Source organism: Pyrgilauda ruficollis, unplaced genomic scaffold (genome assembly GCF_017590135.1).
Source record: "Pyrgilauda ruficollis isolate IOZ18807 unplaced genomic scaffold, ASM1759013v1 scaffold37, whole genome shotgun sequence".
Taxonomy (NCBI): domain Eukaryota; kingdom Metazoa; phylum Chordata; class Aves; order Passeriformes; family Passeridae; genus Pyrgilauda; species Pyrgilauda ruficollis.
In genome coordinates this window covers 9,027,620-9,052,411 of record NW_024525156.1, presented here as the reverse complement: position 1 = coordinate 9,052,411, position 24,792 = coordinate 9,027,620, and the positions used below count along the sequence as shown (strand labels likewise).

At 44.5% G+C, this 24,792-nt stretch overlaps 1 protein-coding gene across 1 annotated transcript in view; it reads right to left on the bottom strand.

The window, feature by feature from the left end:
- BASP1 (brain abundant membrane attached signal protein 1) overlaps positions 1-1,427 on the bottom strand; it is a 50,965-nt gene extending 49,538 nt beyond the window's left edge. Inside the window, exon 1 of the mRNA XM_041476018.1 lies at positions 1,234-1,427. The gene's annotated coding sequence lies outside the window, so the exon portion shown is untranslated. The remainder of the gene's footprint in view (positions 1-1,233) is intronic.
- Between the last annotated feature and the right edge of the window lie 23,365 nt (positions 1,428-24,792).

Sequence of the window (24,792 nt, the reverse complement as noted above, 5' to 3'; positions counted from 1 at the left end):
ACTCCGCACCTTCCCGTCGCCCCGCATCCCCCCCCGCCCCGCATCCCCCCGCGCGGCGCCCACCGGCGTGGCAGGAGGGTGGGGGTGTCCCGGGGGTGTGCGTGGGGCCGCCTCCCTCTCCCCCGCCCGAGCCGCCACGCCCAGCTGAGGCGCGGGGAAAGCGCCCTGCGGGAGCCGCGTTTGAAAGACACGCGTGTGCGTGGGGAAGGGGCGACACGACGGGTCGGGAGGGGAAGGAATAATAAAAAAAAAAAAAAGGTCGAGGGGAGCTGTAGCTTTCTGTGGTGGAGGGAAAACGGAAAGCCAGAGGGTTGATGGGGACCTGTGGGGAGCGGGGGCGGCAGTCGGTGAGGTGAATATTCATAGAACAGGCGCACCGGGGCGGCAGCGGCGGTCCCTGTCGTGTTTGACGGCGGGTCCGCAGCCCCTGCTCGGGCAGCCGAGCCCCCGAGCCCGGCGTGTGCTGCCCCGCCGGGAGCAGCGCTCCAAACCCGCCGGCGCGTCCACGCGCACGCGTGACCGCGGAGACAGCGCCGCTCCCGCGCCGCCTCGCCGGGGACAATCGCGTTGTCGCCGGCCACAATGGGCAAGCGCCGCTTCCCGCTCCTCGCCCGCCCCGACGCCCCCTGCACCCCGCGGATCCCCCCCACCGGCCGCCCGGACCCCGCGGTCCCCCTGCAGCACCGCCGCCCCCCGCCCAGCCGCCCTACCATCTTCCTGGCGCCGTGCGTGCTTTTCTCCCAGCGCTTCCTTTCATGGAGAGCTTGGGGGCATCTTCCTTTTTTTCCTTTTTTTTTCTTTTTTTTTTTTCTCTTTTTATTTTAAATTATTGTTAATTAAGCAGACTCCCTTTGGAAACAGGCTAAAAGCACCGAAAATAAATTGGGCATAAACCAGTATTATTCCCACCACACCCACCGCTACCGCCACCCTTCCCCATGAGAGCCTTCCCGGGCATTTAAATCTCACGAAATCGCCTTTGGTCCGTTGTCTGCCTCGATCCCGCTCCCAGGTGGTCCCCTCTCGAGGAATCGAGCTCCTCGCAGCGATATTCCTGAAATGTGCCCGAGCAGGCGCCTCCCGGGCTGCTCCGCTCTCTCTGCTCTTACCAATTCACACGCTCGTCTCCTCTCCCCACAATCGAGACACAACGGAAGGGGGGAAATGATAAAAATGGCAAAGCTTTCGCGGGCTGCTGTGTGAATGGCATAAGTGAGACACACCGCGTCTTACCTTTATGTGTCTTTCCTCTGTCCCTGTCGGTGTGTTTGTGTGCTGGAGTGTCACAAAGAGAGTCCCAGGTAGCCCAGAGCCCCCTCGCCTCGCTCGGAGCGCTGTGGCTCTCGCCCGCTCGCTCGCTGGGACTGGAGTGCCTAGTGCCTGCTGGAGCACTGCCGCCGCTACCGCGGCTGCTGCCTCTGCATTTCTCACTCTCTCCCCCTCCCTCTTTCCCTCCCTCCCCCCTTCCCTGTGACAGTCTGTGGGCAGTTCAAAAGCCACACGCTTTATTTATTTATTTTCCGGGCTGGCGGGCGGGGGATGCGCTGCGCGGCGCTCGCGCTTAGGGGGCGCACGGACCCCAGGTTTAAATATCAGCCGTGCAGGCTGCGGGGGGGGGCTGGACCGCGGCTCCGCGAACGCACCTTGCAGCATTACACCCCCACACCCCTCAAAAAAAAAAAAAGGGAAGGGAGCGGCCAACCTCCCTGCCCCGAGGAGAGCGGGCGCGGCGCGGCGAGGTGCGGGGCGCTCCGCGGCCCTCCGCACCCGAACCGCAGCGGGGGCGACTGTGCACCATGGGGCGGACCGTCCGATCCCGGCGGAGCTGGGATGCTGCGCGGCAGAGGGAGCGGGCACGCCGGGCCGCCTGCCTACACCTGCAGCCCGCTCGGGGAGAGGGAAAGCCGCTTGCACGGCGGAGAGGGGCGGCACGGGCGGAGGAGACTAAAAATCCCCGGTCCTGGATGCTCTTGGTACGCTTAAGGAGAGGGTCTGCCGGTTAAACACAAAAGGCAGCAAAATAGAGGAAAGCAACACATTTCTCAGGAGAATGGATCTCTCCCGGGCGCTCCTGCAGCTGAAGAGCTGGCCTGAACGTCGCTGGGGCTTCAGGACTGGTATCGCTCCAGATCTCCCCTTGTTCCAAAGCATCCCTGAGGCCGCCACAACCCCACCGAGGGTGCTGCCCGCAATTTCCCACCGCCCTCGTTTTACAGCCTGGCTGTGGCGGGGGCCGGGTGCGCCCTGCTCGTTGCTCCGCGCCCGCTGCACGCTGCGGGAGCCCGGCGGCGGCGGGCGATGCGCGGGGCTGGGGCGCCCTCTGCTCCCCGAGCGGGGGCCGGGCCGGGCCGGGCCGGACTGGGCTGGGCTGGGATGGGCCGGGCTGGGCTGGGCCGGACCGGGCGCTGCCTCCGCCGGGTGACCGGCCGCGGGACCCGCAGCCCGGGAAGGACGGAGCTGCTGGGAACGGACCGCGGTGGCGGCACGTCTTGGGGGAAACTCTGGCTCAAGGGGCGCGGTCCGGCTGCGCCGGGGCTTCAAAGCCAGCAGCACCATCTTTCAGCAAGAACAATGGAAGCTGTTTCCCATTTATCTGGGCACAAGGACCGAGTGAGAGACGCGTAGTACGCTCGTGATAAGGTTAAGTCCGGTTTGCATTTTCGATGGATACGGATCGAAAGGGGAGCAGGGCATGTGGAGAGGGAGGGCGTGGCCGCCAGGGTGTTTTTCTGATGGCCGTGGTGTGCGGTGTGATGTGCGGTGTCACGCTTCCCGGACATTCCCACGAAGAAAAACTATCTGGCAATAAAATGCATTTGAGTTTGTGTTTCACACACCGCACCCTGCAACCTGTAGCTGTGCCGAGCATCCATCCACCCAGCCGCTGCCGGGGCGGGGAGCTGGTCCGAAACGCCAGAGGAGAGGCTCAGGGACGACCTGGCAGCGCTGCGGGAGCCCCCGCTGTCCCACCGCGGTCACACAAAAGCCCTGGGCTTGAAGGGAGGAAAGGAGAAGCATGGACACGGCGGGTTCACCGGGCAGCGACAATTTCTTATATTTTCGTGAAAGCGTTCGCAAGCCAGTCTTTTCCTCATATTTTTATTTTATGGGGTTTTATTTTCCTAGTTCTGCTTCGTGTCTCCGCGTATTCCTGGCGGTTTAACCCTCGCCCTGCAGCCGCCGGGGCGCAGAGCTCTCCATGCCACACCTGTCCCGATGCAGCATCCCACCTTCCCGAGGCGCGGTGCGGACTGGCTGCGCCCTGCCGCAGCTGGGGGAGGGAGGGAGGGAGGGAGGGAGAGAGAGAGGGAGGGCAGGCAGGACCCTTCCCCCCGCGGCCTCGGCCGCGATATCTGTGCGCTCACCATAACGGGCTCGGGGGGACGGCTGCACCGCACGGGTGAGGCATGCGGCAGTCAGCGTTAAATTGGGTAATCGAGGAAAGAGAAGAAAGGGAGGAGGACACGCCCTGACACGTCGGAGGAGGAGGTAGCTGCTCCCCACGGAGGCGAGGCGCGTCCCGCCCCCGCGCTGCCTCTGAGCAGCCCGCGGCAGCGGGGTCCGCCCGCCTGCTTTCCCGGGAGCATCCCTGTAGAGGCAGCGGTAACGCCGGCGCCTGCCCGGCGGTGGCGTGCTGCAAGGTCAAGGGAGAAAATCCCGCTCCTCAGTTTTATTTCTGAGCCAGGAGTATTTGTGAGGCAGGGTTGGCGAGAAGTGAGAGGCAAGATGGGTCCAAAATCTAGCCATGGAGTAAAGCAGAGGCGTGCAGAACACAGCAGCATGACCGTAGAACGGCTCCGTGAGGGGCTGAGGGCCTGGGCTGGGCTGAAATCAGTCCTGGACCGTGGGCAGGGCTCAGAAGGAGCCCCAGGTTATGCTGAGCCGGGACGATCAAGGCTAACTGTGCCTATGAGGCCATGACTGTCGAGATTGTCTTGTAAAATTGCCCAACCACCACACAATTAGTGTGAAGCAATATTAGAGGGGAAGAAAGCGGCTGTTATTTAAGCTTGTGTTTAAACATGGGCTTAGGCAATGAATGCTCACCTACATGAAATCGAGCACTATCAGACTTTGTAACTGACTTACAACTTACACAGGGTTCACAATATATCTCAGAAATAAAAGTGTGTTCTGTGTCATTTGCTTGGAAAAGCCTGTGCAACTAAAAATGGCACAGAAATAGTCATTGTCAGTTATATCAGAAATAGTCATACTATCAGTTTGTGAGGGGTTTTGATCATTTTGTTCTTTTCAGCAACTAGAGGGCTGAGATAGTAACCATAGTTTACCAGCTAGTATTCTTGTCAATACACCTACATGCTAAATTATATATCTCAGGACATCCAAATTCAAAATTTGTCGAATGCTCATTTCAGCTACTCAGCTGCATCAAGGTAAGATACGTATCTGAACGTCTTGTTTAATAAAAGTGATACTTTTAGGCAAATGGGTATTCTAAACAGCCTTTGTCTTAATTAAGGCTGTGTAAGATATCCTCTCCTTTTTCTTCTGAAATGAAAAAAAGGTATCTGGAGGAAGAAAAAGTGCAGAAAAGAGACACCTGCAAAAAGATGAATAACCAGGTCTGTTGTGGAAAGGCAAGTCTAGGCCCTTTTGTGTAATCAACAGCTGCTTTTCTGAAATCTACACTGTCACTCTGCTTTGACAAATACCCAAGCTACCTGCGTTTTCTTAGCCAGCTCTTCCTGTCACCTCTTGCCACTTACTGTACCTCAGTGTTCTTCCCTCCAGCTTTAGCATTTCAGGCCCAGCCTTGTTCAGCCCTGTCCCTCTTATGGGTGTCACTTGCTGTCATATTTCCATCTTTTCCAGAAGGAAACAAATTCAATCCTAAATACTCTTTCCTCATATTTAATTTTTATTGTTTGTTCCTCTGATTAATAATCAAGTCTTTGTTCTGTGATTATATTAGGTCTGACAAGAGTCACAAGCCACGTCTCTTAGCCCAGCAAGTCCACAACACAAGTCCAAAATACTCACAAGCCCACCTCCCATCTCCTTCCACCTCTCTGTCTGTATCCCTGTCATCCACAATTCCATTTTTGTGTCTGAGCACTCTGGACTTTTTCCTCAGAAGAAGCTAGGATCAATAAGGAGTACCTATGCTGGGGTAGCAGGGGAGCTTTCCATTTTATTCCATAGGAAGAGTGAGATGACCAGCAAACAAGGGAAAAACAAACAAACCAAAAACAAGTAAAAACCCTCACCTGTGCCCCTCTTTCAGCCTTGCAAATGAAACACTGCCTTCTTCGCACTTACAATCACAACAAAACAGAAGCAAATCCAGGCTTCTCGCAGCTCAGAGGGCTTCCCAAACGTGCCAGCTCCGGCTGCAGCTGCAGGAGCAGCCGGCCCCCCCCCCGGCCTCCAGCTGCTGCCCTGGGCTCTCCTATTCCCGAGTTTACACCACGAGAGGGAGCATTTTGTTCAGTTTATTGGCAGATCCTGGTTTTCCCGGTATCCAGGCGAAGAGAACAGCCGCAGTTTCCCGTATGTAGTGATTTTCCCAAGCCCCGTTTATCCCATAAGCATTTTCGTAATAATGGGGTTTTTTTTCTTTCACCATGCTATGCAAATTTTAAATGTTTCTTAAGATTATTATTAATGTAAAGTAAATTTTATCATTAATATCTGAACTGTAATTACAGTTAAATTTCCTGTTCTTCTCTTGGTTATAGAGTCATTTCTTCTGGGGCAAATGCAAGATGCTGGTGTAAGACATATCTAAAATTTTCTATATCTGCAGTGGGTATCATCTCCTCTCCTATATAACTATGAGCTACATGAATTTCAAAAATTAACCACAATGGCATAGGCAGACACAAGGTATTATTTCCGAAATTTGCAGGCAAAGCACATAAAATAAAGAGCTTTGATCAAATCCCAAAATAACAACTTTGATAAATCACTACTGGAACACCTCAATCCAAATTTAAGTCCTGACATAAAGAAGACAGCTTCTGATAACAATTTTAATCTAGACAACCCAAAATCCTATGGTAGTAGGTGTATCTGAGTCTAGTTTTACAAGACTGGTTCTGTTTATACCATAAGTGGCACTTTTTGCCTATAGCCAGGTAGGGATATGTGGGTTGTGAACCCTGCTTTACCCCAACGTTTCTGGCTTCAGCTCAATCTGTAACACAAAGCATATGTGCCTCCCAGGAGGTCCTGCACTAGCCATCGATTTTAAAAGGCTTCTCTGCTTCACTGAAGTCTGCATGCGAGTTTTGCCAAAGATGGATATATTTGCTGTTCTGACAGTACAGTTATCTGGGTTATTTCTGTCTCTTACCCCACTCACTCTAAAGAGTTAGAGTTACTTATGTGCAAAAAGAAGCAAATGTGTTCAACTACCATGAGCTTCCCTTATGATTTATTCATGCCAGGCTTCTCCATGACCATCTACAGGTTAGATCTCAGACTCTGCTCCATTTTCACTGGCAAGTTTCACTGAAGAAATAGCTGAATAAGGTATTCATTGTTTGGCTTCTATGGCCACAAAAATGTCTTTCAGTTAACAGCTGGAGTGACCATATCAATATCTTGATAGTGATCAGAATTGGCTTCTCTTGTAGTATTTTATTCTGTTTTCTTTCAGCTACAAGAATGTCAGTAATGCGGGAGCAAATGCACACCTGACTGGATGATCAAACTGATGTGACAGCTACCTACAATGTACCTCCTAAAAGGCAGGAGAAGTGAGCGCACAGAAAGGAGTGTCAAATACCTTCAGAGAAGAAAAACATAATTCTTTGCTTTCTTTGCTCCAGTACTTGGTGTTCTGAGGATGCTTACATACCTTCCTTATTGAACTAAAACACTATTCTGTCTGAACACAAGTTTTTGGATTTCTACCTTGAGAGAGAACTTCTGGTTGTGAACCCCAGCACCATGGCCGCAAAGACACTGTTAGCCCTGACTGCCCCTGCCAAGCCTCCCCTGGGACTTCTCCACCCCTGCCCATGACACAGAACGCCATTCCAGCTCGGCCTAAGCCATCAGTCCCTGTCCCAGCTACACCACTCTTGTCCTTGATCCCATCCCTGTCTCTGGCCCAATCTTCTACTTCTTCTGACTGAAACTTCTGGATGGTCCCTGGGTCTGGTTTATCTCCTTAACTTGCCCCTCTCTCAGCTTCTGGCTCCTCCTCACTTTTGGATTAGCCCGGTGCTTGCTGCTCTGCAATATCCAGTTTGTCACAGGTGCCTGCTGGCACCTCGATTAGCTGTGTAAAGACAGCACAACATGCAGTTCCTTGAGGTAACTCCAGCTTAAGCCATTTGGTTTACCTGGCATGCTGCTCCTCGGTGAAGGCACTTGTGACATTGGTCCCACAGCTCAACTTTTGGATTCAAGCTGGGTCACCTGAGGATCACCTACATCTGTACTTTTGAAAACACAGTCTTATAATTAAAACTCTCCTGATAATACCAGTGTTACCCCAGAGTCAAAGCAGAGAAAGGAAAAGATGGAAAAATTTTTTGGACACAGACAAATTTTTCTGACGGGGCAAATATTCCTGAGAGCCAGTTGTTGTGGCCCCTGTTGACACCACTCCCATCCTGGAAGGTGACTGTGGGAAACCCTGGGGACTCATTGTAGGAGATAAATTTATAGGATCTTCTGGTTTTCTTTCTACTGTCTTCCTACTGCTTATAAACTTATTTTGTGTACCTTGCCTGTCCTTTCCCACCCTGTCACAATGAAGGGTATCTCTAGATCAGGAACTGACTGAAATGAGGCATTCTGGGAATCTATGGTGCCTGAAGTGGGCATAGAATAGAGTTTAAACCTTCATAAATGATAGCAGCTCTAGTCCTATACCAATACAGCCACCTTTCTCAGTCCCCCTTATTCCTTCAGCTTGGAGGCACTAGATTTAAAGCTGTTTCTTTATTGTGCTATTTGCACCAAGAGCAAGCTGCAAATGGCTTGTGAAGAGTCAAACAACTACAGTTGAGGACGCTAAAGCTAAAAATATTTGTAAATGCTCAGATTGAAGTGGTTCCCTCAGAAAAAGTCAGATTGTACTTCTGCCTCTAACACATTATTCCTCATCTAACAACATGTCCATAGAGTTGAGGAGAAAACTCCTGTGCTTCCTCTGCTTCCAGTCAAGAGCCAGCTGTGGAGATTTATCTGAAGTCAAAATGTTAGCAGTAGAAGATCACACAAAGGACTCGGTGCTTCAGACTACAAAAAGCAAGCAGCTATGTGGTAAGTTGTGCACCTCACACCTAGAGGACCTGTTTTTTCATACCAGAGATGAGTACATTCTCAGAGCATGGGCTGTCTGTTCAGCCACAGGATTCTCCATGTTGGAGCAAGACAGGCTGTCTGCTTCCTGAATGCTTCTTTGAAATACTACACTACACTGATATTTTTATTTTCACATTTTTACGTGCTGAGTTTAGCTATAAGAGAGGATGGGTGAAAGTACTTGAGCTTTAAATAAACCTTGTAATGTGCACTACCAGCTGTTTGTAGCTGAATGACAGAGGGTGTGTAGCCAGGCTGTACCTTTTGCCTTTATTGAGTGAATCTTGTGGATGCTACAAATAAAAGAACATATGGGGATTCCTGACATATGGCAGGATCAAGGTTGTCACAGTACATAAATCCAATGCTTACTTACACACACAAAATAGTTCAAGCTTTACTGAAAAACTTCTGAAGGAAAAAATGAAGACCAGTGGGATCTGTGGAGATGCAGAAGCTGATAACTGACTGTACCCCATCACAGTAATATCAGACTTTGCCTGCTTTTTCAGCCACAGTTTGTTGGCCAGTGTGACTGGAAAACTTCATGCTGCTGCTTTTGCTTGCCCAGCAGCTTCTATTTTTTTAGGGATTGGTAGCAGCCTTGGTGACCTGCATGGCTGCTGTTGCCACCATGTTGCCATTCTGTCCTCCACTGAAGATCAGGTAATTTCGGTAACAACCACTCAGACCATGCAAACAGCACCTCCAGCTTCTAATAAGTGAGTTTAAAAGCTGATAACTTTCCTATGGGACAAGGAGGGCCTTGTCTTTTCTCATCCAAATCACTAGAAAAGGCCTCACTGCTGGTAGGTCTGACACAAAACTCAGAGGACAAGCCACCTGTTGGAATGGAAAGTTTTAACTTTCTGCAAGTATTTTCCAATGGAATGAATGGAACACCATCATTTCCAAGATGGTAAAAATCCCAAGCACCTTCCAGAAGAGCTGTGACCAGCAGAGCAGTCCGTGGTGCAGTCTAGATAGTCTAGACTCCTCAACATGGGATTTTTGTGAAGAGGAATATGGTTTTACTTCTGGTTAGTCAAGTTCACAGATTCCTGCTTGTATTGACCCCATCAGCTCTTCGGTCTTAAGCAAACTTGTGTGTTTTACTTCATCAGTCAGGATAACAAGGCTAATACCACACCTGGAGGTAAGTACTAGTTTAGTAAATGTGTTTTGGGTTCCATGAGCTCCATAATCTTGAGGCTGAGCTGTTAACAAGCAGAGGTTATTACTCAAATCATTAAAGAGTTTTTGCTCCACATATGGTAGCCACTGCATTAGCAGGAGGGCTTTCAGGCAGCTATTTGTTTGAACAGAGAAAGTGAACTGGGAAATGAGAGCACAGAACAGTGGCCAGTGAACAATGAATTATTGGAGTTTAAAAGATGTTTTAGCACTTCTTTGTACTCTTCCTCTCCACTCTCTCCCCTTCCTACCCTTACAAAGCAGCACTTTGTCTCCTGGGCAGGGGTAGGGGTTTATACCATTTTTGACCAATGCAAAGGGAATGTAAGGGATCTACAGGAATTCATAATGTAAGTAAAATTGAGTCAAAATTGACTAAAAATCAAGTCACAGCCATCTTGCTGTTCTGTCTTCCACCTGCACAGTCTGTCCTGTTGCGGGGTGGGGCCGCTTTTCCCGGTGTTGCACAGCCGTGTGCTGCAGGTCCTGACCAAGGCACGCAGAGCAGCAAGGCCGTGCTGCTTGCTGGGCTGCTCTACGGCGTGAGGATCACAAACAGCATAAGCACGGGTGATATCCCTGTAGTGAGAGTGAAAGAACCTAAGAGGCAGCAAGGCTGGATTTAGTGGGGGCTGCATCCCTCTGTGGTGTTGGTAGCTAATGGCTCTGATGCTGTCTCAGTCACCTCTGAAATGATGCACCAGGGAGGAAGTACTGCTGCCAGAACTGCACCTAGAGCAGATGATTTCCGCCTTGCAGAAGAGAAGAAGGGTATTGGAGGGGTTATCTGATCAGTTCAGGAAGATGCTAATCTACACACAATTTGTGGCATGGAAGCTGTGAATACTAAGAATAAAAATCCTTACTGTTGCGCACAGAAAGAAAAGCTGACCATGGCATTTTGGGCCAGTCATATTCTGTGAGAATATTGGTTTTCCAGAACAGATTTAACAGGCTTACTTTTAAGGATTTCATGGTGAATTTGCAGTGATGGGTAATGAATGCATAGGCACGTGCATATTCTGAAGCTCCAATCTTCTTCAGTCTACAATCTACATGTGGTTTTCTTGTTCTGCCACTTCTACTCAATGTCTGTTTACTTTGTGTGCTGAAGTTGGTCACATAACAAAGCAAATCGTCTTGCCTTCTTTCTTTGCATATTATTTTTTAAAAGCTTGTTTTTATGAAAAAGTATATAATGGCCTAAATAATTATGCCTCTGAGCACAGATGAATTCCAATAGTAGGGGACAAAATATAAGCTTTCCCATGTCACTTTCTCAACTGCTTTCTTCTCTCTATAGAAGAAAATACTTGCTAGCCTTTTCTAAAGCATTTTGGAAATTTTGAAATTATTTGTAAAAATTACCGGTCACAGAGTAGGCCTTTCTCATGGAGGAACAAGCCTGTAGCCAGCAATTTATTTTACAGCCATGAGCAATTTAGTCACAAAAGCCACAAGATGCCCCAACCAGACAAATAAATAGGAAGCATGAAGGAAGGCTGACTTCTCCTCCTGTTCCCTGTAACCACTGACATTTGTAAATCTGCTTTCAGCACAAAATGCAAAGGCACTTGAAGCTGGTACAGCTCATTCCCAATACCATGTGATGAGTGACAGATGCTGAAGGTTTGCCTCTACTTCCAGCCTTCTGCTGAAGATAGAACAAGATTTACCTCAGTAAATAGCAGGAATGTTGAGTTCACTACAAGGTCATTGGCGTGTAAGGAATCATGGGAAGAATATACTGCATGCTCCTGCAGTGTTAGGGTACAAAGGCTGAACCAGACTGTTTTTACCATGGTATACTAAAGTTGATACTGTAAACAAAAATTACGTGTTAGCAGTTTGACTACAGGTTGCTTTCCATTTGATTGCTTATTTATCAGTTTCTGGATTTATGCGCAATCCAATTTTATTGATTACTGAGACCTTTCAAAATAAAGTGCTTGAATATACTATTTTCTCTTCTCTCTCCAAACAATCAACTTTAAAAAATATCTGCTTTGAGATAAAGGGGTGGGGGGAAGGCCATAAACTCGAATTACTTCCTTACCAAGAAGTTTTCCCTGATAATCTGAATTTTATATCCTTCCCTGATACACAGCCCAGTAGCAAAATAAACTCCTTGAAATGCCAGATTTCAAGACTAGAGGCACATCACAGCATATTACAAGAGCTGTTTTGAGGACTTACATAGTTCTGTTTTCTGCTTGAATCAGGGCAATCATTAATGTTATATTAGGTCTGTCATGGCTTCATCTGGAGAAATCTTGAAAATCTCTGAAGTTCGACACTACAGCATCTTTCATAGCATCTTCCAGTGCTGCATTACCATCTTGGTGAATAATGTTTTCCTAACATCTTATTTGAACCTCCCAAGTCACCAAATGTGTCCCTTACTCTTGTCTGCTTTGTGCTTGCTGCCGTAAAAAGAAATCTGATTTAGTCATCTTCATATCTTCGCTTTGTATAGTTCAATAGGCTGTTCAATCTCCCTGTTGTCTCTTACAAAACTAAACAAGCCCAGCTCCCTAAATTTTACTTCACAGCTTATGTGTTCTGCATCCCTTGACACCTTGGTGACCTTCTGCAGGACCATCTCCCTCATGAAGCATGTTCCAGAGCCAGACATGTTAGTCCAACTGTGGTCCACAAACAGCAGATTAAAGCAAGGAGTAACCTCCCTTGATCTGCTAGCCATGCACCCCTAAGAAAACCCTTAACTGCTTGCTTTATTCATGATGGGAGCACACAGTTGTCACATGTTCAGCCTGGCATCCACTGTCACACCAAACAATGCCTATATTCCCAGATCTTTATCACTGAGTCTGCTGTTCTTCCAGTCACTTCCCTGCTAGTACTGGTACATTGGGTCATTCTGCCCCAGGTGTACTTGCCCTCACTGAATCCCATTTTCTCAGGTCACTGTGAACCTGTGAAGAACTGTGAAGTTCTGCCATTTGAGGTGTCAGTAGCCACCCCCTCATTTAGCATCATCCACAAATTTGTGGAAGGTGTGTGCATCATCAAGACTGTGGATGAAACACTGGATAATATGGGTTGTAGTGTTACCCTCTGGAGAGCTGCACTAGTTAGCAGTCAGACCCTAAGCCATTGAATTCCATCCTTTGTGCCCAAATTTCTACTCTAGTAAAGTCCAAACTTCCTGAGCTGCTAGATGAGATGTGGGTTACAGTAGGAGGTGATGTGGAATTCTTTCCTAAAGTCAGATATATTATCCCCATCAATCTGCCCTTGCTTTCATAGTCAGTCATTTTGTCAGAGAAGGTAACTGGCTAGGAAAGGAGGATTAACCCTTTGGGACTGTTGACTAGTCTTCATTGCCTTCTTGTCCTTGGGTTTGGAAATGTCCAGAGGACACATTCCTCAGCTACCTCTCCTGATTGTTATTATTTTCTATGGACAGTGGCACCACAATCATATCAGCCATCTCTGTCAGCATCCACCTCTTCCCATGAACTGAATATTCCCTCTAATGTGTTGTGCCTCCCTACTCACCACCTCGTTCCAAATATATGCTACAGGGCTGTGGGAACAGGTTTTGTACATGAAGCAAAAAGGATTTATTTCTTCAGTATTTCAGTCATTTCCACGTTTGTCACTAGACCCTCTCCTCATTCATCTACTGACCTACCTTTTCTCTGAGCTTCCTTTTCCAGCTAATGTTCCTGCAACATCTCATATTTCCCTTTCTGATTGTGGCGAGTTTTAGCTCCAGACTCATCTTCTGTTTTGGCCATCCTAATTTTGTCTCTATAGCATTTGTCGTAATGCATTGCTCAGCAATATTGTTGCACACTTATTTCATTATCCTTTGTTCCCACTTCTTGTGCTCTCCTTTTTTTTGTGTGTGTGTGTTTTACTTCATTGAGAAACTCCTGACTTAGCCAAACAGGCCTTCTGCCAGAATTCCCAGTCTTCCTGTTCAACAGGATGGTTTGTTCCTGAGCTCTCAAGAAGTTTTCTTTAAAAATTAGCCAGCTTTCCTGGGCATTTTCCCCTTCATGGCTGCTTCCCAGGGCACTCTGCCGAGCAATTCCCTAAAAATAAGCCCAAGTCTGCTCTCCTGAAATACAAAATCCTAGCCCTGCTGCTTTCCTTCCCAGCCCTCCTTCAGATCCTGAGCTCAATCATCTTGTGGCTACTGCATCCCAGGCTGCCAACCATGACTTCATTTTCCACTAGCTCTTCACAGTTTGTGAGCAATAGGTCTGGTAGGGCTCAGCCTGTGGTTTAAGCCTCTAATGTTTTTATTGTGAAATTATCACCAATGCAATTTAGGGGTTTCTTGGAATGTTGCCATGTTGTTGATGTCTAGAGGCTTGAAAAGCACAAGGATGAGAGCACATAACCAAGAAACCTTTACTAATCATTTTGGAAAGCCTCATCTTCTATGTCGCCTTGGTCAGGTAGTTCTTACAGACTCAGTGCACCCTCCTCCTGGGCTCTTGACATAGGGACATGCTCAGTGAGTGTGTCCTCCAGTTTTATGCTAACACTGGACAGCCTGACTCTTAAAAAGCCTCCCTTCTCTTCTTCCTCACTTGTGCCCTCTTTTCCCCTGCTCATGCTTCCTACAAGGCATGCCTTTACTCCTGTCTGATCGTGGCCCTGCTCAGCAGGGATTTGTGCTATACAAGGAAGGAATACAGTATCTGCATTCGAGTTGTGCAACCTTGAAGCCTGTTTCTAGCTAGTTACCTGTTCACTTTCACAACTTACGCAAAACCTGCTGCATTAAATGCTTCATATTTTGAAGTGAATAGAATTCTAGGACATGTCACTCTTATCCTTCTGCACTCAGGGGTAGATGTAGTTGTGATCTGAAAGGGAATGACACATTTCTTCCCTGTGACATGTCTCACAAGCACAGACAAGGTGTGAAATTAGTCACCAGACAAGCCCCAGCACTCAGATTCAGTTTTCTACCCACACCTGCATTTGCACCCTTGAAAATGCAAGAATGGTTAAAATAACAATGGCTTTGCCTACACTGTGGTACTACAGTTGTGCTGCACATAAGAACATTCAGGATGAGGAAGAGAAGAAAAAGAATTTGCTCTCAACTTCAAAGTAGTCAGCACGTTCCTTTAACTCAGGAAACTCTATAAAAATGTAAATATACCCTATTTCCTATTGTATTCAGTAGTGCCTATATATGTACAGTGATACAGTTCACAGCAATCTTTTATAGAGCTCCAGCCAAGCTAAATGCTTTTGAAATGCTAATGAACACAATGAAGCAATTCTTCATAACCCAAAACACTTCCATGCACTCAACAAAAGGAAAGCATCCTTAGGAAAGACTGTCTGTCCCCCTTCACATGGGAAACACTGTACAGGTTTGGTCTGTAGAACTTTTGTGTGAGAATCCAGAGCCACTTTGAAGTACTCACGTGGATTTCATTATATGCCTGATTATTTATAAAGCAGCTATTTTAAAATGTGTTTCAGCTACACATTAGGAAAAATATAGTTGCAGTCCATATAATAAGCTGTAAGTAAGACTGGATGTATATGCCTCTTGAATTTCTGATGCCAAATTTCCTTACCAATGGACTTAGAAATGCAGCATCCTAATGGAAAATGTACAAATATATATCTGAATAAGCAGATACCCCCTGAAATATTAAGAATCATTAATGTCAAGGAAAAGGCATTTTAGATTACTTTGGATTTGTTGTCTCAATCTTAGGGTGAATGCCAGAAAATTCATGTTTTCTGCATTTGCTATTTACTGACAAGACAAAGAGCTTTCTGGATTCCAGGTTACAGGACGATGTTGACAGTGCCACTGTGATGTTCTATACAAAGGAAGGTATGGAAAATAAAATGTTTGCAATCAGAAATGCAAAATCTAAACTTTTTTCCCCCATCCCCTTCACAGATTTGAACCTATTGGACAGTTTTATCCAACAATGGCAACAGAAATCTCACATGAAAAGCTAGCATGTGTTCATTTCTGGAAGGATTCCAGTCTTGCTCCAATTTAGGGAAAGGTTTTAATGTCAACTTGCACCTCAGGAACATCAGAAAGTATTGATATGAGCATCCTGAATGCCTTGGGGTTTAGGGAAATATTTGGACACGTCTTTAGACAGACAATTGAGTCAGGAGGCAAAAAGTTATTAAAGGCACACTAAAGATGTTTCTCTTAAGGCACATGTACATAGCACGTCAGCATCTCATCATCATAAACGAGACCAGATGTGCTGTGCAGATGTTGGATGGTCTGATTTTACTGCACACGTGCTTTGCAGTTGCTGTGTGCACATGCAGCACAACATGCGTGTGGGGGGTAGACCCTGGACATCAGCCACAGGGATCTGGAAAACAAACTTCCACTTGTTACAATAACTTCAATTGCTCACAGAGTTCCTTGCTTCCTTGCACAAAGTTGTTTCTCTTGATATTTTAAATCTTGCAAGGCCAGCAGGAGGATCACTTCCTTCAGACGCTGTGAAACTCTGTAGTGCATAATTCTCATAGCTTCCCAATTGGCTCCTGCCTTTTAGAAGGGATCACAGAGCACCACAAACTTGTGTGCTACAAATGTCACCCACTGCTGTCAAAGGAGTTCAAGGCAATGTAGTTTTGAGTCCAGGATGGTGGGTGGTCTTCCTAGACTTTCCTTGGCTTTCTGCAGTAGTGTCTCCAGTAGTGTCTTAAGTAAAATAAATTATTTGGCATGTGTCTGGTTCCTGCTTTGAAAAATCAGGCATAGCTTTCAGACTGCCTCCCTGGGAATAAGCCTAGCAGCACTGTTTGCTACACTTGTGTGTCCTGCTCCATTAGAAACTGGATATCTACCCAGTGGATTTAATGTTGGTGACAAATACCCTTGGAGACAGTAGATCAGTGCCATTCTGAGCAGCAAGCATTGCTAGAAATGGCATTATCAGAAAGCTTCATGTTTCTGCACATTTACCAATCCTAAAATCAAGCAGGATCCCCTTAGGGCTGGTTTTGATCAGAGGGGAAAGACTCATTTCAACTATTTACAATTTGAATGAACTTTTGAAGGAGTAGAATGTTTCATTTATCCTTCAGCTCTACAGAAACAGCAGATTTAATAAGACTCAGACTCTCACAGCATGAAAATGGACATTTTTTTAAAAAATTAAAATTATTTAGTCTTTCCTAAAATGATTGCTGGCACTGCTATTGGAAGTACATTTTGTGCTACATGAACATGGTGTTTATAGTCAGTCCCTCAACATCTTTATAATTTTAACCCAGCTAACAACCACTAGAAGTAAACAAGATCTGAGCAAGGTCATAATACTACTTTCATTAATAGTACACAGATCAATTTGAGAAGTGTAAAATATCCAAGATTTCTCAATTGAATTTAAAAATTGGAACATAGAGTGTTATTTTTGTTGACATTTGTTGAGCTTCTAGTGAACAAATAGGCTAGAAGGATACTAACAGGAAATTCTGTTCACGAGATAAGCAGCTGCTAGCCCCCAAAGCTTCAAAAGTTCATAAGGGCCAAAAAATTTTCTTTCTGTGCCTGATTTAATGAATAGTCAGCATTCCACACCAGCCAAAGGAAATGCTTTGGGGACAGTTTTTACAGAGGCAATCAAATCTTGTGTTTGTGGGAAGAAGGACAGAGCTTGCCGTTTGTTTGTGAAATAACAGTTTCAAAGGTTATGCTTTCACCACAAAAATCTTGAACTGTTGTCATTCCAAAATGCTTGAGAACTGGCCTATTTTGTAACTTACTGTTTAGTTTCTGGAAAGGAGCTTAGTCCAGAACATGTCACTGTTTTCGCTTTGGAAACCCTCATGATTTTAAAGCAGTTTTCTTGAAAAGTGTTCTGGTCTGCCTTATGATCATTCACAAACAACTAAGAGATAACTGCTCCAGTCTTTTGGTCCTTTGTGGCCCACAGATGCCACAGCTTTCAAGCAAATCCAAAAAGGAAAGAATAAAAAAGCATATCAGTAGTAGATGCCATGATCCATTAATGAGTTCTTAAAATGGGTATGCCTTCAGCAAATTTCTCAGGGCTGTGTGGTAAGACATCTTCAGCTTATATAGACGACATAACCTCATTTATTACTTCTCTGCTTATTCACATCAGTCAAAGCTTCAGACCTCATGATTCACTGTTAACTCTGGGAAAATTCTGTTTCTTTGGAAATATTTGCTCTTGGAAAAGTGCTGTTGGATTTTATAAGTAAAACATGTTCAAGGACTGTCCTTGATAGCAAAGAAGTGATAAATTTAACTTTAGACAGTATCATTTCATATGAAATTGTGAAATAAAGATGAAATGCGACAAGTTAATGCAGGTTCTGCATGATCTATTTGTAGATGGCTGGTGATATTTTAGAGCCCTGAATTCCTTCCAATGGAAAAAAAACGTGCTGTAAGGAGCTTGGCATTCATGAAATCTTAATCCAAAAGGTAATAAGCCATGCTCATTGCAGGGAGATTGACATCATAACTTCAAACCTTTCACAAGCCCAATGACAAAAAACATGGTAGGCCTTCAGTCAAAGTGCTCTTCAGTTCTTTTCAACATATAAGAAGAGAAATTATAAAATTTGTGTTCTGCTGAAGTTTGGTAATCTGACAATGGGATCTGACAGCCTAGACAATAAAAAAAATGTACATAATGTATCATTAATTGTTTTCACAAACGCTATCATTAATAAATTGAGAATTTTCTCAGGAATGAGGGAAGAGAGGGAACACAGATGAAGAAGGGAACACAGCTGCTCTGACCATGTTGCATTCAAGCCACTTCTGGGCCATGGCCATTCCAAACTGACAGGCACTTGAGTATTCAGCTGCCTTGTACCAGAACAGATCCAATAGGTCCAACCATTTTCTCTGATTTCCCTATCAATAATGCAGCCTCAGAAGGTGCAGATGTAACTCATTTTAGAAATTACACTGCGAAGAGGGAATAAAAAATTTTTCAGGAACACCTTGGTTTCAATGTGACAAATTATACTTTTTTTTTCCTCTGTATGTAGCACGTTGTTTTCATAACAAAGTGAACAGAAGTAGAAATGAGCTATGGCATTCATATACATTGATTCCTGTCTGTGCATTTGAAAATATATCTTCTCTGGAGAAATTTGAGTAGTTTTATTTTCATCTTCTCTGTTGATTTTTTTTCCTTTTTTAAATATAAAATGTTCTTTTCAAAACACAAATAGATGTTTCAGTTTTGTTTGAGCTTGAAAGCTTGAATTTTATTGGAAGAGAGGATGTTCTTTGAATTTTGTTGTGTTTATGTGCATGTGCATTTCATTATTGTGTGTTTATATAGAAAAGCTTGTCTAAAACTTCACTAATTAAAATTCACTGCATTGCTTTAGAAATACATTTAAATATCTAGTCTACAGGAAGCTTGAATTTCACCTGGATCACATTTTAAATTAGTCATCTGTATTTTTGAATAAGCACACTTCAAGATTGGACTGCTGCACTAGATCATACCTCACTGAGCTTTGACAGAATTTACACCTTTTACTTCATGCCTTTTTTCCTGACCTTGGCTTTTGTGTTGCTTTCACTGCTTTCCTCATAGTCCCTACATAAGTAAACTGAAGTTCCTGCCTTCCCATTGCTAAAAGTAGCCCTCTGGGTTTAGCTGGATGCTAGCACATGGCACCTGATTACAGTACTCTCACTGGATTAAGACCGCAGGTTCTCGTGCTTTTATTATCATTTTCATTTGTGTCACTACATAAAAAGTGTTGAGGGTTTTTGTCTGTATTAGCAGAAAAGGTGAACTTCCCAAAGGTTCCCATGGAAGTGGTAAGACTCCCACTTCGTTCAATGGGAAAATTCAGTCTGGCCTATCTCTGGGACCCAAACACAAACGTGAGCATGTCACACTTAGCTGAGGCGCTGTCTGAGGCTGCCTGTCACTGCTGTTCCAGAAAATTCTCAAATTCAGCTTTCCAAGCTGTCCTTCAAATTCATCCAAACAGCTGCCAAGAAGCTTTTTAAAGCAATGGCAGGTCTGAGATTTGCTGAGACAGAAGGGGAAGGCAGCTGGTTTTAGTCATCAGAGATCATTTGAATGTGACCAGGTTTTGCCTGCTAGGTGTAGAGAGACAAACCACCGCAGGAACAGGGAGCAGCAGCTTTTACAGAGACACTGGTGCTGGCTTTACTGTCCCTGAGCATGGCTACCTGAGTTCATCCTTACTCACACAGGGAATCCAGAATATTTTGAAGTGGCATGCTTCAGCCTATGCTGAAATACTCAGAGACAAGTCAGCTGTCCCTCCCATTTAGTTACTCCTTGTCAAAAACCAATCCGGCATTTTGTGGGGTAAATTTTCACTTCAGTATGGCATCATCCATGCACTGCTCCATGGACAGTCTCTGAGCTAACCCCATGCTGTGCCACATCCTCGACCCCTGTTTTTCAGCCGACCTTGATAAATACAGTTATCTAGAGGATGTCACTTGCTCCAGTCATGAATAAACTTTCTGCATATAAACATTCTGCATCCATTTTTTAAGTCAACCACGTCAAAAGATTTCTTTTCCCCCCTCTCTACTCCTAAGTGATTGGTTACACACAAGCAAACACTGTCTATGTCCTGATGTTTGCAGACCGCTTTCACTTGCAACTTTGAAAATTCCTTCCTATGTTATCCATACAAATATGTGGTGTCCATTCATGTGGAAGTAGAATAGGAAAGCAGTTGTAGCTGTGAGGCTCTTTGTGATGTAGTTGGAAATCCAGCTGCTCTCCTGCCTCCCTAACCCTTTTCCCTTTGGTCATAATTCAAATTCCTTTTGGCTTCAATTTTCCACACTCAGCCTCAGCCCAGAAGTGATTACATTGGATATCTGAGTAAAATCTGTTGAGTTATTTTTGAATGATTCAAGTGTGAAAAACCTCTGCCAAATGCTCTGGCCATATATAAATAGAGGGAAAATTTAGAACCTTTTTGGTTTTTTTTAATAATTTGTAGAGGTCACTAAAGAAAATTTCTCAAGTCTTTTCAGAAGGGGAAGTTTAGAATGGGAAATTTTGTCACCTTGTATACAGCAGCAGCTTTGTAACTCAAACTCATATCTCCTACTTTTCCCCAGTTCTACAGCCACACACTGATGTTTTACCCACAAGTGCATAGGAGCACACAAGTAAAGGGCTTCATTCCATCTGTGCTGTCAGTGCTGATGGCAGCATAATTTAGGTTTCCTCTCTGCTTGATGGAAGTTTACCATTGTGCTAAAAAGGGAAACCCAAAGCAACACACTGCTTTCTGTTCCAACTGAACTTTGTTCATCCAAACAAGTGTCTGAAGGGAAGACAGGGCAAGGACACTACCTGGCAAAGCCTCTCTCTCAAGGACTATCTAGAGCTGTACCTTTGGAGATCAGGAAGAGATGCTTGGCAGCTAAAGACAGGCAAAAACCATATGTATCTTAAAAACAAGAAATGCCAAAAGGTCAATCCAAAGAACTACAGGCTAATATGTCCCACTTTAACAGTCTCTGAGGGATAATTAAGCATGGATTTTCTAAGTGTGAATTAGGCCTGACCCACCTGATTGCCTGCTGTGATCGGGATCTCCGTTTCTGGACAAAGGCAGAGAACTGCATGTCATTTATCTTGACTTCACCAAGGCTTTCAGCACAGTCTTGCATAATATTCTTGTATCCAAGTTAGAATGTTATGGTTTGGATGAATGGGCAACTATCCATCTAAAAACTTATTCATGAGGCTCATAAGGGTAGGGGTTAGTGGGTCATATTTTATCTGGAAGCCAGTAACAAATGGAGTACTCTGGATCTTTCCCTACAACCTGTCCTGCTTCACAGCTTTATCAATGGCCTGACTGCACTTTCATCCAGCTGGGAAATAACACCAAATTTGGGGGCAATTTTTGATACATTCAGGGTGTAGAATTTAGGGGTGTAATCTGTAGGGACCTAGACAGGTTGGAGCAATGGAATGAGCTGAATTTGTCAAGGAACAATACCAAGGGCTGCCCCTGGACAGGAAAGACAACCTGGTGCAAGGACAGGGTGATGCCTGCCTGGCTGGGAGCAGCTCTGCAAGTCGGGACCTGGGGCCTTGGCTGGCACAAGCTGGCTGGACAGTCAGCTGCACCCTCGGCTGTGTCAGTGGCCAGGACATCGAGGGGAGGGTTTATCCTTCTCTTCTCAGCCTGTCTTAAAGCGCATCTCAAACCCTGCATCCACTTTTGGCTTCCTAATACAAGAACAACATTAACAAAGTTCAATGGAGGACACCAAGCTGCCCAGGGTCTTGCCTTGTGGGGGAAATTGAAGATTCAGGGCTTGTTCAGCCTGGAGAAGAGATGGCTTTGAGGGGACCTAGCAGTAGCCTACCTGTATCTGCAATGAGGGAATCAAGCAAATGGATCCAGTCTCTTCAAAGCAGAGTGTGAGAGGAGATGTGCAATGAGCATAATAAGAAACAAGAAATGTTCAGGATGGCAAATTGAGAAAGGACTGGAAAAAGGACTGGGAAAACGACCAATTTTTATTTATTTTTATACCCTGAAGACAGTCAAGCACTGAAACAGGTTGCCCAGAGAGGATATAATGTCTCTCTCCATCCTTGGAGAATTTCAGGACCACGCTGAATAAAGCCTTATACAATTTGGTCTGATCTCACAGATGACTCTGCTTGTAACAGAAGATTGAAATACAGATCTCCTGAGATCCTCCCAGCCTGAATTATCCTATGATCCTGGATTATATTAAAGAGCAAATTTAGTCTGTTTTCTGATGATACAAATCTGTTCTGCAGCCTGAGGGTACCAGTACTGTGGCCCATATTGTGTTAGGAGGCAGAGAAGGAAACCATGAGAACACACTGTCTGCAGAGTGGCGTGTGCTCAGTACCTGCCTTTGCCCTTAGTCCCTCCTACAATCCCACATGCAGGATTTGGAGCATTTTTCAATTTTATGTTTGAAAATCATTACAGCAAATTATTTTGTAATCTGCCAACAAGCCCTCTTAATTCCATGTGTAAGAGTAGGGTCTAGCTACTTGGAACTTGGGGTATACATATTGATATTTATTTCAAGAAGAATAATTTAAGCCATACTACTATTATTTCTAAATCATCTTCCTCTCAAGATCAGAAGGCTCAAAGCAGATTCAGTCAAATTCAGTGATACAGATCTTTTTTTCTCTAAAGTCAGCAGGTAACCATATTAGTCTAAGAATCAAAATGGGACTCCTAGAAAATGAAACATTAACTGTCATAAAACATGAGGACCACTATTATTCTTATTTGAATGTAAAATTTTTAATATGTGAGCAAATGATCATTTTCCAGACTCGTTCAGAAGCTAAGTTAAGTAATTTGGTTTTCCCATCCATTGCCATCTGGCACTGAATCAGACTTACTGTGTACTTGTGGAAGTAAGGCTGGAAGGTTTGAGTCGTATTTCAGTCATGACAATAGCTCAGCTTGTATCAGAGAAGCAGTGGACAGGGTTGTAAAGAAGGTTAATTCCCAGGCATATAAAGTGGAAATGGATAATGAAAGACTAATAATGAAAGGTTGTGAAAGAGTAAAAGGAAACCAAAGTTGCTGGATGAATGAGTGAATGTCATATCAGAGATAGCTGGAACCTAATGTGGATGAATGTCTGGAAATAACAATGTAAGGAAAAGCTATGATCAAAAGGTAGCAGGAAAAGATCTTTTCCAAAAACTTGAGTCCCAAAATGGAGACTAAATAAGAATTTAGGTGGCTAATCAGGAAGACTAAGCACTTAAGGATTTAGGAAGAGTGTTGGACCAATGGTCTCATCTTCAAAATGATGTCTGCAAAAAATTATTTCAGCAAGAGGTATATTTGCATGTAGAAGTAACAAAACACACTTATCAGAAAACCATATACAGTATGCAGTAAGTTTTACTAGTCTCATACAGTCCAGAACATTATTGACTCACAGTGGTGATATGTGATATAATGATTATAGGTATTAGTCTTACCTACTTTTTCCATAACCCAAGAACACCACTGGACAATTAATAGAGTGATAAAATCTCTGTAGCTGTGATAGCAATTTGTTTTCTCTTAGTTTTTCTTGAGTTATCCTGTATTTAAGCATAAGACATTTTTAATAAAAAAAAAGTGAAAAAAAATTATCTGAATGCACCAGCAAGTGAAATATATGCTTTATATTTGCATCTGACTATTTAAAAGAGGTTTGTTTACTCTTAAATGAACTTGCTTTGTCCTATAGGTCCTCCTCATTATCAGTAGAGCCATGGTGTATTAACAGTAAACACAAAGATACTGCAAAGTATTATAACTGATAAAACCCTAACAAGACTATATTGCTTTGGAGTGTGTTCTTGTCAGACCTGTTTCAATACTTCTTAAAAGGAATTTTGACTTGGAAAGTGGGACCTACATGCATGATTTGAAGTCTGAAAACCATGGCAGAAATGACAAGAGTAGATTGAGTCTGTTTAGTGAATTTAAGTCTACAGAACTTATTCATTGTCATGTGATGTATAAATGAACTCCAGTGTAACAGGACTTGTAAACAAAATTGCAAGAAGAGTAACTCGATATATTTTGCTAAGTGTAAGAATACATACTGATCATTTTCTGATGTTGTTCCTGACTCTGGTTTTGTTATGTTTTCTTCCATTTTATAGCACTGGAATGAAGATGAGCTAGGAACAGCTCAACAGAAAATCAGTTTCATCCGAAACCATCAAAAAAAGTCACTCAACTTGTCAATACATATGGCTTCAGGTACCCCAAGAGGGAACAAGAAGGGAGTGAATGCTGCAGAGCTCCTGTCCTTTACTGCTTAGCTTCATTAAAATGATTTCCTTATCACTCATGTAAATGTGATATTAAAAGGAAAATGTTTCCTCCTGGGCATAAAGACTTAAGGCATCTTACTGGCAAGAAAAACTAGAACTAAGCTTAGATTTTTGAAAGAAAAATGTCAAGAATTTGATAAAAAAAAAAAAAAAGAAAGACCTTGTGGACATTACTAGAAGGCATGACATTATCTAGTTTATGTTAAGACTAATAGAGTAGGTATTGATAGACCCAGTGCATAAAAAGGTATGGCTGATGAACAGAATTCCTTGTACAAATGCTGTAGGAGGGAGGATGACAGTTCATGTCATCCAGATGGATGCAGCATTCCCCAAAAGCTGAAGTACTCCTCTTTAACTTGCTTATGTCCCTTTGCTCTCCCTGCTTTTTTCTACATGACAAGGTTGGTTTTGTCCCTAATACAGAAGGCTGAACTGCCTTGTTCACCAGGAAGGCAGGGTAGCTCAC